Here is a 17213-nt window from a genome sequence, read left to right as displayed (position 1 = left end):
CCGTATTTCGGTAAGTAACTATCTTCGTTTTTCACAATCGCCGGCTAACGTTAATTGGCAATTAGTTCTGATCAGCAGATCATCGAACAATTTATGTCAAATAAAGTACCGTCTAGCTGTTACCGGATATAGTGAAACGGAATCCATAATGTTACCAGAATTTGTTCGACGACGAAACTGAATAAAGAATCAAGATTTTTGTTATAAAATAAGTATGTCTCATATACGAATCGTCGAAGCTTTATATAACAAGCATGCAGACCACAAAAAACGTGAAACTTTGCATCCTCACACAAAGTACCTACCTATTTTTTATTTATTTGAATATTACGAATGGGTTGGCAGCGCAATATATAGCTTATCCAATCCAATTGTCAACCTCACCTATCCGTGGCGAATCCTGTTTCATTAACAGCCGAGGCTCTGGCGACCCCGAACTCCTAATGGATCTAGGGGTGGGAGGGCGGTATGCCCCAGAAGGTTTGATGTGGTCATATCAAATCGTTCCCGAGGTAGTCGGGATGGTACCTGTACCCGAGATGGGGGGATAGTATCAAAAATTCCCCCCGTAGGTCCGCGCCTGGTACCCTCGATATATCAATGGAAAACAGCTGATTAATTCTTTGGCCGTGTAACTCACATAAATCTAAAAATCTCACAGGTTATTTGACAGTTGCATATGCATATGATTTTAGCACCTGTCATTCACAATCTACTGTTGTCATGTGTAACCTTATGTATTCTAAAATTACAAATACTTAATAAGCACAAAAGAAACTAATGCATAAGTGTCCCAATTCAATTCAACAAATTTCAACAATTAAAATTCAACGACCTAGTCAAATAAAATATTTTATTGGCATACCAAATGTGTTAAGCGAAATCGCATTCAATACAAAAGTTTGACAATAGCATTGTGTTGTCATAATGCAGACAACTGTCAAAAAACTGAATCTTTCAGTCAACTTAATAGAAAAAGATTAATGGATTAACATACATAGGTAATTTCATAAATGCGTCCATACTCACATACTCACATATATATTAATGGAGCTACCCTGTCGGAAATATATAACTTCGTTAAATGTAATTCAACATGTATTTTTATCTTATAGTAATGTTTGAAATCTTCCTATCTTCTTAAAAGCAACTATGTACATAGACCTTCTCATTTATGCCGTTCTGGCTAACCAATGGTGACAATGTATAACACCCATACTAACCGCATGCGTACGTTTAGACAGATGACCGGTGCAGGCTGTAATCATTTTAGGGATTACACCTCCATGGATGGCCGAGAAGGTTCAATAAACCTTATTGCTGGTTATTACCGGAATGTAAGGGATCTATATCATCTATAACCGGCAAAGGACCATCAGCGTCGATGACACTTCCTAAAACCATCGATGAGTGCATTTAACGCTACAAGAATAAGATGGAAAACTTTATGACATGGAAATTCTAGAGACTTCGAATAGATTGCAGCTCTAAAGCCCTTCAATCTCGTAGCATCGCTTTAGATGTATATGCCGTTATCAACTGGAACCGTGCTACTTCTTCAATCCTTCCCACTTGAAACGATAGTACAGATTAATTCAGGTACCGCTCTGCCCTTGCTGAGTATCTTTTCTCTGTACCCATATTTCCCGAGTCAGTATATGCAGGTCGGTCTGAAGTAGGTTTAAAATATGTGGCAAGCTTCGGTGGCGACAACGCACGTAGTACTCTGAGCTTTCTGTTCACACTATACTGAGCGCAGCACAGATTGCACCATCCCCTCGTACAACTAAGGAACTCTAATTCGGGATTCAATCGATTTTTAGTTCCAGATTCTTTGTACCCGGCATAATGATTTTGGCCGTTCAGTCATGACAGTTCAAAATAAAGCGAGAGGATGATATTCTGGCATGCAGCCTGGCCATTATTTTGTCAATTAAAACGCAGAGCCCTTCCTGATGTTCCCTTCATTATATTTTTATACCCAGCTGAGCCGAGGTCACAGAAAATATTAATTTTGTTCGCCTAATGGTAATCCGTAACGGCATAAACTAATCGAGATAGATATAGACTTCTATATATCAAAATGATCTGGGCGAAAAAAGAAATTCATTTAGCCACGTCCGTCCGTACGTCCGTAAACACGATAACTTGAGTAAATTTAGACGTATCATAATGAAATTTGGTATGTAGGTTCCTGGGCACTCATCTCAGATCGCTATTAAAAATGAACGAAATCTGACTATAACCACGCCCACTTATTCGATATCGAAAATTTCGAAAAACCGAAAAAGTGCGATAATTCATTACCAAGGACGGATAAAGCGATGAAAATTGGTAGGTTGAATATCTTTATAGTATAATATAAATGTAAGTAAATTATGTCAACATTCAACTCCAGTAATGATATGGTGCAACAAAATACAAAAATGAAAGAAAATTTCAAAATGGGCGTGGCTCCACTCTTTTTCATTTAATTTGTCTAGAATACTTTTAATACCATAAGTCGAACAAAAAATTATCAATCCTTGTGAAATTTGGTAGGGGCATGGCTTCTATAACGGCAACTGTTTTCTGTGAAAATGGGCGAAATCGATTAAAACCACACCCAGTTTTTATACACAGTTGGCCGCCTGTCCTTCTTCTTGACCGTTAACATGATAGCTTGAGCAAAAATCGATATATCTTTACTAAACTTAGTTCACGTACTTATCTGAACTCACTTTATCTTGGTATCAAAAATGGGCGAAATCCGACTATAACCACGCCCACTTTTTCGATATCGAAAATTTCGAAAAATGAAAAAAATGTGCCATAATTCTACACCAAATACGAAAAAGGGATGAAACATGGTGATTGGATGGGTTTTTTGAAGTAAAATATAACTTTGGAAAAAACTTTGTAAATTGGGTGTGACACATACCATATTAAGTAGAAGAAAATGAAAAAGCTATGCAGGGCGAAATCAAAAGCTCTTGGAATCATGGCAGGAATACTGTTCGTGGTATTACCTATATAAATATATTAGCGTTCTGGCTCACCCTGGTCCACATTTTGGTCGATATCTGGAAAACGCCTTCACATATACAACTAAGGGCCACTCCCTTTTAAAGCCCTCATTAATACCTCTTTAATTTTATACCCATATCATACAAACACATTCTAGATTCACCCCTGGTCCACCTTTATGGCGGTATCTCGAAAAGGCGTCCGTCCACCTATAGAACTGTGGCATACTCCCTTCTAAAATACTCTTTAATACCTTCCATTTGATACCCGTGTCATACAAACACATTCCAGGGTTACCATAGGTTCATTTTCCTACATGGCGATTGTCCCTTATTTTGTCTCCAAAGCTCTCAGCTGAGTATGTAATGTTCGGTTACACCCGAACGTAGCCTTCCTTACATATGTTCTTACGCAAATCCTATACTTCCTGAAAGTCACTCTTTAAGTAGCAGTATTTCGAATAGACTCCACGATGAGATACATATCTATATGAAGACAACAACATAGTACTCCTTTGAAAACTTCAGAAGGCTCACCAGTTTGTAGGAAAAAGTTAAAAGTAGCACTCCAGAAAACGGACTAAAATCCTTTGGTATAGATCGTCACCGGATATGAAAATTATACGCTCGGATACCGCCTCCTTCAGGTATTAGTCTTATAGACGTGCGAGCCATTTTATTTAACCATGTCGAACCATTTACGTTATGAAAAAGAAGCGGGAGAAAGTCATTCAAGTAATTACTTTTTTTTTGCTCCATTAAAAGCTATATATGCATTTGAAGTTAATTCGCTAAAATCGTTTGCTGCTGTTCAGTAAAGACCATTAAATGCTCCTCATGCCAAGCACTAACTTAATCTTCGATGAAAGATTTACCGCAAACTGGTTTTTTTAAACATTGGCAAATGTGAGTAATTTGTCATCTGACAAAAATGAAAAGAGCCGTTTAATTTGCCGAGGTAATCCCTAAATGATTCCGAAATATTCCCAAAACATTTTCACAAATATTGCTAAAATTATTTCTTAAACAACCCTAAAGCAGTCTTGAAAACATTCCCGAAATAGTACAGAAATTACCTCGAAATAAGGCCTAATATAATCCGGAATCAAAAATATAGTTCTGGTATCATCCAAAGCATGATTTCAAAGTGATCTAGGAATAGTGCCGAAAAGATTCCCAAACAGTCTTAAAATATTTTTTTTTTTTTCAAAGCCAAACTCGGTGTTTTCCAAATGTTTTATGCAAAATATCTCTTGACGGAAATTGATTCTTAATTTTTGTTTCGGATTATTGATGCTGATATCAAATCGCGTCTCTTCTCGTCTTTCCTGTCAGGCCAATTCTGTCGACGGTAAAGTTCTATCAAACAGTCCTGAAATGGTTAAAATGATCCCAAAAAAGTTCCACAGCGATACCGAAAACAATCGCCTAATGATTTCGAAATGTTCACGTGACTAATTCTAAAAGCCAGAAACAAATATACACACAACACACGCGTTTCAATAGAATTGAAATATTTGAAATACGCGTTTTAGGTATTATTTATTTGTCCTTTTCGGGACTCGGACTCGTACAGGTTTTTTTTTTTAAATATTATCTGCATCATTCAGAGATCCTTTTGAAGTCTTATCGGTATCTATTTGCTTACAAAGCAATGAGCCGCTCATAAGGTCGTTATCTATAACAAACCGATAACATTTCTATTTCTGTAATAAACTGATAACTTGTTAATAACACACCAATAACAAATCGACATTTTTTCAATAACAAACCGATATGTTTTCGATACCAAGTGGATAACTTTTCAATCCATAAAAAACCTATAGCTTTTCGATAATAAATCGATAACCCGACTATAATGAACCGACAACTTATCCATAACGTTTATTATCGATAACAAATTTATATTACTTCGACAACAAGTCGATAACTCGTCTACACTACATGAAACGTCGGAAACACACAACCACTAGGCTAAAAGAAATGGATGGCACGTCAATACTTCTTAAATAAAAATCCAATAACTCGTGAATAGCGATCTTTATCGATAACATGTCGATACAACTTAAAACGATCAGGAAACTTTTTGGATGAGTGGAAAGTTACATCGGTAATTCCAGTTTTTAAATCTGGAAGTAAAAATGATGCATCGAACTATCTACCAATTTCTAAAATAACTAATACTGCCAAATTGTTCGAAAAGATCATTAGCTCAAAGCTATCATTTGGCATCAAATCATACATACCGCTGTCTCAACATGGTTTTATACTAGATCGATCTACAGTTACTAATCTAGCTGGTTTTTCCAATTACTGCATCTCAGCGTTTTCAGATGATCTGCAAGTCGATTCCATTTATACGGATCTATCTAAAGCATTTGGTAGAGCATCTCATACCTTATTAATTCACAAACTACAGTTATTTGGATTTCACTCATCATTTTTAGCCTGGGTGAAATCATACCTAACGAACAGAGTTAACTTTGTGGTTTGTGATGGTGTAAAATCATTCTCATATAGAGCAACCTCTGGGGTTCCTCAAGGAAGTATTCTTGGTCCTCTATTTTTTGTCATTTTCATCAATGATTGTTCAAAGTGCTTTTTAGAGTGTGAACATCTGCTTTATGCCGATGACTTAAAGATATTCAAAAAGATAAAAACTCTCTCTAATTTTTAAACATTAGAGATTGAAGTGAAAAATTGTCAAGAACGGTGCTTTCGTAATAAACTATCTATTAATATTGATAATTGTTGTTCGGTTACCTTCTGTAAAATTAGGTCACCACTTCAGACTTCGTATTCTATTTCTGATACTGTACTTAGATCCAGTAATAAATCCACAGACCTTGGTGTTGTATTTGACTCAAATTTTACATTTACTGAACATTTGAATTATGTCATACCTAAGGAGTATTCCTCGTTAGGGTTTATTCGGTGCAATAGCTCTGAATTTAAGGATTCATATACTAAAGAATTACTTTATAATACATTTGTAAGATCTAAATTGGAATATGCTTCCATAATCTGGAATCCGTTTTATGAAGTACATACTAATAGAATTGAAATGGTTCCAAAAAAGTTTTTAAAATTCGCCTTGTCCGATAACTTGCTATGTAGAGAAATAAATTTAGACATATTTGCTAATCGTAATGAATTCAAGCAAATGCTATGCTTGTACTATTCACACACTTTTTAATTATTAATTCTTAGTCTGTAAGGTTTGTAAACCATTGACTTAAATAAATAAATAAATAAACACGCAGCCAGCTTTCGGTTTTGGGTTTATGTGAACGTTTATATTCCCCAATTTGTGACATATGTATGCATGTATGTCACCTTAGTCTTTCAACCCATTGTATTGTTTATAGGGCCGCTATTAGTTAACCCAAATTTCAAACTACATGTTAAAGATTACGTTTTTTTATATCATTGAACCATAATTTGATGGATATTCTTTATATGTGATCGCTATGTGATATGTCACGTACAAGTTATATCTTTGTGCAACCTTTTGCGATATATTTCACCGATTTTCGTATTATTGGGTCGAGCCATTACGTCTGCGGTCTGTATTTCCTTTTGTGGGAGGGTTTATATCGTTTTCCTGAGAGGAAATTGATAATTTTTAGTCAACGGAACTAGATGGCTGAATCTTAAGAGCATCACATTGTCCACAACTAAGGAATATGGAAAGATACTGCTAACGTCACTGAGATGACTGACGATCTGGAACAATGTCATGAAGTTGCGAATGAGTATCGAGGAGGTTTGTAGAACGAAAACTCGGGATTGACAGTATACGGTCCCAAGAACCAATATTAACCTATGTAAACCAAGCGTAGTGCTTATAGATTTTACTGATGGCAAACAAAATTTTGGTTTATCAAAATTTTATTTTAAACAGCTCTTGTTATCCTTGGAAACGTTAACATGAAATACTGATACCCTCTATCTACTCACCTACCTCTCCTCTGTCTGACCCTCTTCCTCTCTTGTTGCCCCTCCCCTATGCGATTTTCTAGTTTACCTTATCCGAGTCATTAAATTTTACTTTTACTTTCATTCTTCCATAAATATTCCCCTTTTTCTCTTACTCTTCTTCTTTTTCTCTTATTCAAGTCCAGCTCTCACTATTTCTCTTAAACTTATCTAAATCTTCCTGTTAGCCTCTTTTTACTTCTTTATCTCAAACCACTCCTCCTATTCTTACTTTTACTCTCACTCTCCATCTTCCTCTTCCTCTTGTTCTCTTTACTTTTCCGACTTTCCTCTACTTTTACTTCCCATTTCCTCTGTTTTCTCTTCTCTTTTCTTTCATGTCCCCGTTTCTGGAATTATATCGAGTTTGGCTTTTTTCCGCACATTACATTACTAAGGATATAAAAAAGGTAGCACCATAAGATCATTTTTTAGAGATGGCAATGCTTTTTAAGCATTTTACAAATTGTATCTCTGGTTATGTTTCAAAGTGGAATTACCATGTTTTCAGTAGTGTCATGATTGAAGCTATACAAAAATCAAATGCTTATGTTTTTAATTACTCGGTCTTAAGGACATTTCGTAGAGCTTCTTCTTATACAATTTAAACATTTTTTGAAAATCATGTCCTTCTTTGAAAGACCACATTGCAAAATACAGCGGACTCTTTGAGTTACTCTACGAAATTTACGTAGTGGTAAGATTCGAACGTGTTTTGAATAAGCGTAAGCTACTTAGACCCGGTTTTTCGGTAGTTGGTTAGGCTAAGCTTAAACTAAGTTTTCTGAAACTCAAGTCAAATTTTAACTCCAGTTAAACTACTGAGCAGTCACAGTTTAAGGCCGCCTTTGGGGTTTGCTTTTTTGTGCGGCAACATTGGTTTTTTTATTAACAGCTGGATTTTGTTTACCCAACAAACATGGAAAAAAATTCTTCAGTGAAATATATATCTAGTTCCGGAAAAGATATCCAATATTATTATTTAACTATTCTTAAACCAGGTAGTTCTCGAGTTGATATCCAGCAACATTCTCAAATTACTATACAACCTTTGAAAAATTTTGTAAAATTAAAAGTTTTCGAGTTGATCTCCAATGTCTTTAATATTTTCCAATTATTATTCTAATTTCGATAGATTTTGAGAAATGTACAGTTTTCAAATAAATATTCAACACATTTCTCCAGTTGATATCCTACATTGCATATCGAGGTGGAGTTGATCTCCAAGGTGATACCACCAAAACCAACAGCTGTTTATTGTGAGAAAAAAACACCTGTTTGATAGCAGTGATGAAGCGTAATTAATCAAAAATAAATGATATAGGCGGCCGCCGATGGTAGCGTGCTCCGCCTACCACACCGAAGATCCTGGGTTCACGCCCTGGTCAAACCAACATCAAGATTTTAGAAACAAGGTTTTTCAAATAGTAGAAAATGTGTCTAGGCGCGATCGCCCCTCGGCAGTGTTTGGCAAGCACTCCGAGTGTATTTCTGCCATGAAAAGCTCTCAGCGAAAACTCATCTGCCTTCCAGATGCCGTTCGGAGTCGGCATAAAACAAGTAGGTCTCGTCCAGCCAAGGAAAAATTTAGGAAAAATTAAAATGAGCTCGACGCAAATTGAAAGAAAGGCGCGGCCTAAAATCTCTTCGCAGGTTATCGCGGCACATTTATTTATTTTTTAAATTATATACATTATATTTTATTTTCGTGAAAATACTGTAGTATGGAATCTTAAATTTGAGTACAGTTAGAGAACCACAAGTTGGGAATTAAGTTTTTTTAACTTAAGAAATAACATTTTTCTTTTGCTGTGTACGCTATGATTCTCGAGTTGAGCCACTGTTTGAAACAACTCTTGAGATTTTAGAAGTATGCCTAGTTATCAACATGAGTTCTAATGGTACTCAAGCCCAAATGATTGTTGGGTATATTCGACGCCATTTCGAACGAACGTAAATAACTGATAGGTTAACTAGAGTTTAACCCTGCCAGATCGGCCGCTTAAGCTCACCTTACACTTCAGTTAAAGTGGACTGAAAAACTGCAGAATAAGTTTAAGCGTAGTTAAACTGACAAACTGAGTTGAACTTGTACCGAAAAATCGGGCCTTAGTATATTTTGCAAAAACTGAAAGCCTTAAATATTAATATTAAGGCAAATAGTTTTTAATAATTCCAAAAAACATGCACAAATTACCAGATTACATAAAAAGCTATTTCGAGCAATCGTCTTGTTTAAATATCCAAGCATCGGATGTGCCTCTCAAGTGTAAATATTCACATACCAAATACCAGCTGCTATGCAAATCAAAAACTAGGCAGACAGAACAAGTATTTAAACAAATTTGCAACATAGCTGCACTATAACGAGGACAACACACCTTTCATACAACAACTTAGGCGGCATGTCAATAAACCCACACGAACTTCGCTTGTTAAGAGGTGAGGAGATAGATGTTGATGTCTGTTTTGACTGCAGTTTGTTACACACATTGAACATAGTGGTTTTGTTGTCATTTTCTTCACCTGAATTACAATGTCACATAAAATAAAGCTTATGTTTATTAGACTGGATCGATTTATTAACCAATATCGCGCCATTGATTTTTCGATAGGATTTGGACTCAGGAAACAAAAGTTCCACCACGCATACCCAAAAAAATAATTTTCGAGCTTGCGAAATTTAATTTTTTTGACTTTTTTCGACTTTGATTTTTAAGGTTTTTTTCTTGACCTACTAAAAAAATTTTAATTTCATTGTAAAATTTTCATGTATGTATACCCTGTCCGACCCAAAAATGTCCGCTAAAATTTTTAAATTTTTTTAAATTTTTTTTATTTATTTTTTTCAATAAACTGTTTTGGTCAACGTTTTTAGCGGACATTTTTGGGTCGGACATGAAAAAACATTAAAAATCAAAGTCGAAAAAAGTCAAAAAAATTAAATTTGGCAGGCTCGAAAAATTTTTTTTGGGTATGCGTAGTGGCACTTTTTTTCCTGAGCCCAAATCGTATTGAAAAATCGATGGCGCGATATCGGTTAAATTTCGCCCATGCAAATCGACCCACCCTAATGTATATACCTTTCAATATACACAAAGTCTAGCAACACTAAGTAAGTTTTCACAGATGAATATTTTTCTCATCAATTTCTTCCCAGCCATGCAGCAGCCTAAAACTAATACGCTTAATTTGTTGTTTAGCCATCGGATGTTGCTTTGTCGCTTTTGTGGTTTGTTGACAGGTTGACGTGCTTGTCAACCTATCTCAGCTTGCATTTGAAAAAAAAAAAAACATCCATAATCATTGTGTTGCATCTGCAATATCGACACTCTTAACCGCAAAATCTATCACGAAGCGTTAACCAACAAACTTCCAAAAAACAACAAATACAAGTTGCAAATGTAATTGCACTTATAACATGCAGCTGCGCTCAAAGTTGAACGTTGCACGCAGCATGCCTACATATGTACATATGTATGTATATGTATACTCTCCTCGTCCATTTTTGATTATTACTAATTTTATTACACAGTGCAACAATATTTTTTTGTGATGGAATAATTTGAACTGATTACGATAGACCCCAAAACCAGAGAAGTTTTAAAATTACTTCTCATTCTTGGGGAGTTTTTAATAGTCAAGCACTCAAAACTGCTAGACCTTGACCGTTCTGGCGCGAATGCGTCACAAAGACAAGCAATGGGACATCCAATCATTCAAATTTTCACATTTATAGTGATACTGTCCTGCTTGAACTTAGATTTACTTGTAAACTTTTAAAAGATTTTCAATAATTTTTATACCTAAATCTTCTTTTCTCTGCCTCCTCCACTGCTTCTGGCTTTTCCATTTCTGTCAAGTTTTTTCTCTCTTTCCCGCATTTTATACTTACTCGTATACCTCCCTCTGTCACCCTCTCAATCTCTCGCTCTTCTAAATTTTTCAATGATTTCTATTCCTAACTCTTCTTCCCTTTCTGTCTCTTTCCTTCCCCTTTCTCCGCACATTTTACTATTTCTCCTTCCTATTTCTCCTTCTCAAAGAATGAATATGATTTGCTCGATCCTTATTTAGCAAAAAATTGTTAATCTTTCACATATTAATCTAGTCAAAGCGATCCCAGAAAAAGGGTTTCTTTAGAATGATCAAAGCAATAAGCCACACGCGTACCAAATTCCTACAAATCGCAAAATACATTCGACGTTTATGTTGCTGTTGTTCTTGTAACCTCAAAATACTTCACCAAGCTTAAGGGAGTTTCTTCGCGACACCCCGGAAAACAGTCCAACCATCCCCTGCGGCTCAGCTTGTTTACTTCCCTTTTCGTATCTCTCTCTATTTTCCTCTTCGTAAAAATCTCTGTTTTCTCTTCTCTTCCCTTACCACGTTCATTCCCTTCCGATTATCACTTGCTTCCATTTCGGGGTTGGTTTACTTTTCCTTTGCCCTTTTCTTATCTTTTACCCTTCCTTTTCTCGTTTCTTATCCGTCTTTTCGCCATATCCCTTGCCCTCCCCATCTTTCTCTTCTGCCCGCTCTATCTCTTTCTGTATTGAATCTCCCCAACCATCCTCCTCCCAACATACCTCCTTATATCTTCTCCCTACCACTTTTTCAAATACTACCACTCCATCATATATAAGATCATTATACCAATAATGGGATATCTATTTGAAAAAGGTGCGGAGATACAGCGAGTTAGGCCTTTTTATAGTGACGTGTGTAGCACCGTCTTCCTTTTCCAAGTGGCATGCTTCCTTATCTATAGTGTACTAGCTTTACCAGGCGCACGTTGTAACGCCCGAGATCGAATGGATGTTGCGTTAAATACATACATGCATACATATGAATATACAGATTTTCGAGAAAACATATCGTATGTGTTTGCCAAAAGTGGCTTCACTTCGGATATCAACATCTTCGGTTGTCAGATCTTTCGCGTTCAACGCTAACGCGGTGTCAGGATGAAAAAGAATTTCAACCAAATTAGTGATACGAATCGCTACGTTTAAATAACCCTGACTGAGTACACGATTTTTTATATCATGATCCGAATATATTGGGGCATATTCATAATCGAAATCAAATGTGACTAAGTTAGTTGAAGCATTTTTGACAGAGAGCACCTATAAAATTGTGTCAAACAGTGCTAACTAACTTAAAATCATATTTTATAGTGACTTTGCCTATGTCGCGTTCAGTTTACTACTACTCATTGCAGATCTCTGCTCTGTGGGTTAAATCTGTAAAACAAAATCAAGTGCGCAGAAAAGTATGCAACATTGAGCCATAACAGCCTAACTTCTACGTTCGTTGTATACACAAATAAAGCGAAATTACCTCGTTTTTGAGCCGCTGTATGTTATTCACAATCCCTCTAAACAAATGACTTAGGCTTTTATTCCCTTGTGAACACAAATCTACCGATAACTCTGTTATCGATTAATTTATCGAATTCTCGCAAAGTAATATTGCATTGTCATCGGAGTTATACATGTGTGCAAAATTTCAGCTCAAACGAACACCGGGAAGTGTTTCAAATTTAACTTGCAAGATTTTATTACAAACAACAGCCAAGTGAAAGTAAATAAAAGCTTATAAAAAAACGGGGCCGGTTGCTTGCTTTGTATGTAAATATCATAAAACATCACCCCTGGGCAGGTTACCTTCTAAACCATTGATTATTTTCACTACATAGAAATTTGTTCCACATCCCCTCAAAAGATCTCAACAAAAAAATTTTAATTTTTTAATCATAATGGAATGCAATTGCAACTAAGACAGAGTTAATATGTGGGTCTATCGGCCTAAGTGGGAATCATTTAGTACACAAATAAGTGTTACACAGTGTTATCTCAATATTTTTAGTATATTTTTGTTGCATAAACATAAACAGTTGTACATTGTATGTATCTATGTAGCTCTTACATTTTATTTATTTAATTAGTTTTGATTAAGTTTTTATTTATTTAATTAATTAAATGTATAAATGTTGTTAGTTGATGGTTGGCAAGCAAGAGGCAATCGTAAAGCAACAAGTGTATTATTTGATACCCAACGCAGCTGCACACATTTATGTACATGTATGTATGTACATTAGAGTGGCCAGAAAACAAAGTGGGGATTTAAGCACGTATTTATCGCACTAACTAGTAACAGTTTGCTTGGTCAGAGAATGAGAAAATGCAATTTTTCAAGAAACGAAAAGTTTTTATTGAATTGAAAAGTTTTTATTTTCTTATAATCTATACATCTTATAAAATATATATCGTTGCACGCCCACCACTTCGCTCAGATTTTAAAACATTTTTTTTTTTTTTTTTTTCATTTAAAAGCTTAACTACGTGAGATGGACACTTTCAATATAATATAAAGGTATATATTGTAGGGGCGTGGCAAACTGCCAAAACGTATTAAAAGATCATAAAATTTTTATTTACACAGCTATAAATCAAAAACGAATAGATCGATTGGAATATTTTTTCTTTGCAGTAAAACTTTTAGATATGCATTTACCTTCGCTCTGCGTTAAAAAAAAAAAACTTCATTCCTGAGCTAAATTGTTTAAACAAAGTAAAATGGCTTCACTGTGCGAGCAAACTTGCTTTGAGTGGGCCATGTATCACAACACATTATGCGTCACATACATACATAGCATTCGCAAGCGTTATTTAACTTCGGGGGTACATTTATTCATATCACCTTGACATACATACCTATTTATTCGTGTTAATGTTGTTAGTGGTTAAGAATGCATACAACTCTTTAAAAATAATTTTTAGTTTAAAATTTAAACTATTATTTATATTTAATTAGCGAGACATGCTTTATACAAATGTTTTTATACTCAGCGTGCTTTGCACACACAGTATATTAACTGTGATTGGATAACGGTTGGTTGTACAGGTATAAAGGAATCGAGATAGCTATATACTTCCATATATCAAAATCATCAGTGTCGAAAAAGATTTGATTGAGCCATGTCCGTCCGTCTGTCCGTTAACACGATAACTTGAGTAAATATTGAGATATCTTCATCAAATTTGGTACATGAGCTTATATAGAATAGATTGGTATTGAAAATGAGGGAAATCGAATGATAACCGCACCCACCTTTTATATATATAACATTTTGGAAAACACAAAAAACTGATTATTTAGTAAATAATACACCTAGAACGTTGAAATGTGACGTATGGACTGATATTGAGACTCTTGATAAAAATTTGAAAATATTTTTTAAAATGGGCGTGGAACCGCCCACTTGTGATAAAATCAATTTTACAAATATTATTAATCATAAATCAAAAATCGTTAAACCTCTCGTAACAAAATTCGGCAGAGAGGTTGCCTTTGCTATAAGGAATGCTTTGGAGAAAAATTAACGAAATCGGTTAAGGACCACGCCCACTTTTATATAAAAAATTTTTAAAAGGGTTGTGGACGAATAAAATAAGCTATATCTTTGCAAAAAAGAGCTTTATCTCTATGGTATTTCATTTCCAAGGTTGATTTATAAAAAGAAATAGGAAAAACTTCAAATTTCAAAAAATGGGCAAGACACCGCCCCTTTTATGACTAAGAAAGTTTCTATGTTTCGGGAGCCACAACTCCAAGAAAAATTAACGGCTCGTAATAAAATTGGGTACACAAATTTTCCCTATAGCAGGAAATATTTCTAGAAAAAATGGACGAGATCGGTTAAGGACCACGCCCACTTTTATATAAAAGATTTTTAAAAGGGTCGTGGGCGAATAAAATAAGCTATATCTTTGCAAAAAAGAGCTTTGTGTCAATGGTATTTCATTTCCCAAGTGGATTTATAACAATAAATTGGAAAAACTTCAAATTCAAAAAAAATGGGCGTGGCATCACCCCTTTTATGACTAAGCAATTTACTATGTTTCGGGAGCCATAACTCGAAGAAAACGTAACGGATCGTAATAAAATTTGGTACACAAGTTTTCCCTATAATAGTAAATATTTATAGAAAAAACGGACGAGATCGGTTAAGGACCACGCCCACTTTTATAAAAAAGATTTTTAAAAGGGTCGTAGACTAGAATAATAAGCTATAACTTAGCAAAAAATAGTTTTGAATTAATGATATTTCACTTATAAAGTTTTACTGTAAGAGGAAATGGGGAGACATTTTTTTTGGCGGTGCCACGTGTTATGTAGAAAAGTAATTTATCTGAAATGAAATGTACAATTGAAGCTCACGCTGAGTATATAATGTTCGGTTACACCCGAACTTAGACACCTTTACTTGTTGTTATTGTTATTAGAGAGAATTGCAAAGTTGACAAACGGCGATGGTTACTAGGACATGTTTCTGAATTTCACTTCCTCATCAGCTAGCTTCTCGGGAGCTGAGTATTGAACTCGGAACTCCAACATTCATACTTTATACTAGTACTTTACTAAGGTATGTACTAATTCTATATGATTTTTTAATCCTAATTGTGTGGAATATTTATAGGCGCGCTCAAGAGCTTAGTAACATTTGATTTTTATAGTACTGCTTCTATTAGCAGTACTTCCGCTGTTCATTATTTTTCAATATTGTTATCTGTATTTAATTAGCGAGACATGCTCATATTGCTTTAAAGAAACGCGTCCACAAATACCTGGAGCGATTTCAGACGTCACGTATTGACCTCGGTCACAATAAACCGAACAATAACAACAGATCGGAACGAAAAATGGCACTACTGATGGCGCAACGTCGAAACCCGTTTTTCTACAAATTTTTAGGCAAAAGATGACGCAAAATCGCTGCAGTATACATCAATGTTAATACCTTTTAACAAAAAGTTGAGTTCACATTTTCATTTTATTTTCAATTGCGTATCTTTGTTTTTTGGCAGTAGAACCGTGTAAGCCAGAATCGCGGTTACATGAACTGGTAAATCGCGGTTACATGAACTGGTAGCGCTTTTCGGTCACATAATACTTCGGTAAAAATTTTATCAAAAACGGTCGGAATAAGGCCGTAAGTGAAAAGGATAAATTGCGAAAAAAGAAAAAAACTTACCTGATATGATTGTTAGGAACATAGCTAATAAAAGGTGAAAACGAATGAACGCTCAGTATCTGTCATTACGTATCATAAACCTGAAAAGAAATAGATACAAGTCGATTAGCTCAGTGAGCTTAGCAATTTATTTACGATTATTCTTACGAAGCAGTTAAATTTGCTTGTGGCAATTCTAAAGTAAATAACCTAGTTGTTGAAAATTTTATATATGTGACCTGGAATCATGAAACGACCCTATTGTGCGAAAAAAAGTTTCCGAGAAAAACGCGTTTAAAGTTTTTGTTTAGCTTGACTCTGTGTAGCGACTGGCCGTTGTGAACGAATTTTGTCTTTAAAATTTAATTAATTTCCCGATAAGATACAAGCTTGAAACTTGGAATATAGTTCAGAATATAGTGGCTAGGAAAACATGTTATCATATATATTATTTGTGATTGCTGTTTTTATGTACGGGTCCCTTTTTTGCTCTTATTTGGAATCCAAATCTATAAATAAAATTTTGGTTGTGAAAATGGAGATTCGGGCTATTAGCGAGCTTTGGCCAATTTTAGTCGTAGTGCTTTTGTTTAGCTATATTTTATTAAAATAATTTGTTAAAAATAAACGATTGTGAGCACACAAAGAAATCTATTTGTACTATGGCACTATTGTGAATATTTGCACTGCATTACCGGTAGTTGCTACCATACGCCAGATGGCAGCCTGTAAGTTTTAAATGATTGATAGAACAGCTGATCTATGTTGATATTTGATAAGAGACTTTTATATTGGTTGCGCAAGATGCGCACGGGTCCGGCTCGTATTATGTATTTTTAAAGCTCCAAAATACTAGTCAATAGAGAAACCGTTCTATGGACTAGTATTTTAGAGCTTTAAAAACACATGAAAAGTTGGTGTTTTCCTGGCCACTCTTATGTTCATACATACATATATGCGAATGTGTAATAAAGTGGTATGTCTATATTTTAATTTTTCAAACATTTCTATTATTTTTACGTTAAGCTCCATAATAAGTCACGTTTTTATGCTGCCGCAGGTGAAAGTAGTAATGTGTGTGCATGTATGTGCGTTACAAGTAAATAAAAAGTTATGAAGATTTAATCATATACATACATCAAACATACATGTATTTGTATTTTTCACAACTAATTGATTTCTTCATCTGTTACATACATATGAAACCCAAA

General features: G+C 35.0%; 1 protein-coding gene across 2 annotated transcripts in view; it reads left to right on the top strand.

Annotated features, from left to right (window-relative positions):
- LOC137250729 (probable WRKY transcription factor protein 1) overlaps window positions 1-17213 on the top strand; it is a 158235-nt gene that overhangs the window by 22332 nt on the left and 118690 nt on the right. The window lies entirely within an intron of this gene.

This window comes from Eurosta solidaginis, chromosome 4, assembly GCF_040869045.1.
Source record: "Eurosta solidaginis isolate ZX-2024a chromosome 4, ASM4086904v1, whole genome shotgun sequence".
NCBI classification, from domain to species: domain Eukaryota; kingdom Metazoa; phylum Arthropoda; class Insecta; order Diptera; family Tephritidae; genus Eurosta; species Eurosta solidaginis.
The sequence above is the reverse complement of the archived record's forward strand: the minus strand, read 5'-3'. Positions and strand labels throughout refer to the sequence as shown.